The following is a 1,873-nucleotide window of genomic DNA, read 5'->3' as shown; positions in this document are numbered from 1 at the left end:
AAGGAGAAATAAAGTCTTTCCCAGATAAACAAAAGCTTGGGGAATTCACCAACACTAGACCCGCCTTATACAAAAAATGCTAAAAGGAGTTCTTCAAGCTGAAAGAACACACTAAGGAGCAGCAGAAGACATTTAAAAGTACATAACTTATTAGTAAAAGTAAGTTCACAGACAACCTCAGCATACTTCAATGTCATAAGGGTGGTGAATAAACCACTTACATCCTTAGAATGAAGACTAAAGGACAAACCTAACAAGACAACAAATACAACAACCATACAAGAGACAGCAATATTAAAAGATGTAACTTGAAACAATAAAATGTCAAAAAGTGGTCGAGAAAGACTGCAAAGTATAGAGTTGGCTTTGGTTTTTTCTTTTTCCCTAGATATCAAAAGTTAAGTTATTTGTCTAAAATAATCTGTTATAACTAGAACATGTTTTTTGTAAGCCTCACGGTAACCACCACACAAAACCTTATATAAGACACTGAAAATAAATAGTGAGAAATCAAAATAAGTCAGACACAAAAAGACAAATACCACATGGTCTCTCACAGAAGTAGAGAGTAGAGTAATGGTCACCAGAGGCAGGGGTGGGGTGGGGGCGGGATGGGCTAAAACGACAAGTACAAAACTATGCTATCTATCCTAAGTGAATCATTGTGCAGTATATGCATGTATTGAAACAACACACTGTACCACACAAAAATAAATATCAATAAAATTTGGGGAAAAATACATGCAGTTAATCTAAAAGATAAAAAGTGTCCTCATACTACCAACGTTACTTTTGGAAGCACCCTCATCAAGAACACTAACTGAAGTTGGGGTTGCACCAAGGCATAATTATTCAGTAGAGGGACCTTTGGGCCTCCAGCATCTTCACAGATCCCCTCTGTCAGCAGCTCATCACTTGAAATGAACCTAGTTTGGACAATAACATAGGAAAAGACAACAGCTAGGCTTGTGAGGACCAGAGAAGCTGGGATGCTACTGCTCAAAGCTTTGGCCACAATGGATGCCAGATTTCTGGGACAGCTCTGATTACACATATTCTGGTCATGGTCCCAGAAGTGCACATATGCTTGTCAGACCTGGTGTCCCCAGACAGAGTATGAAAAACGTGGGTGCAAATCTCATTACACATGCATTTCCCTGGCTCACACTCCCCAAGCCAGGAAGAGCAGGGCAGACCATGGAAGACAATCAGGGAGTTCCTATGAATGGAAGGGTGACTAGAGCCTGGGGCCTTGTCTGAAAGCCCAGGGACAAATAGCTCCTGAAGGGAGATCCCAGAATCCGACGTCTGTGAATTTCCCTTTCTTGGGGGTTTAGAGTGCTCCAGTGCTCAAAAGCCTCTAAGATAAAAATCTCACACCTGGAGAGAGTTCATGTGATAATATTTACACTGCAGGCCTCCCTTCCTGACCAGTCCCAGTCCTAGTCCTATGCTGCTGAGCGCTTCAGATCCTTGTTATCTGACATTTCCTCCCAGGCCTGCCCTGGACATTCTCACAGGCTCATGGTGACCCTTGGCTTGCAGGCCCTGCTTGCAGCATGTGACTGCCTTTGGTCTCCCTGTCTGCTTTTCTCACTCCTAATTGTGGATCACAGGCCTTCCCCAGGACCTTAGGATAATAACAGAGGAAGGAAAATAGCCTACTTCCCACACCTCTAGTTAATTCAAACACATTGGGCCAAGGCACACCGGGGCTTCTTAGTGAAAGCTTGGTAAATTTTCCAACACAATGGCTGGGAGGCAGCCCCTTCCAAACCCATGCGCTCAGCGACCACACTGTCTAAACAAACCCAGTCTGGATAGCTAATAAAACAGGAGTATCTCTGATTGCACTATTTCAGAAAATTCTCAT

The sequence above is a fragment of the Galeopterus variegatus genome, unplaced genomic scaffold (genome assembly GCF_000696425.1).
Source record: "Galeopterus variegatus unplaced genomic scaffold, G_variegatus-3.0.2 Scaffold1011, whole genome shotgun sequence".
Taxonomy (NCBI): domain Eukaryota; kingdom Metazoa; phylum Chordata; class Mammalia; order Dermoptera; family Cynocephalidae; genus Galeopterus; species Galeopterus variegatus.
Note: the sequence above shows the minus strand (reverse complement) of the source record.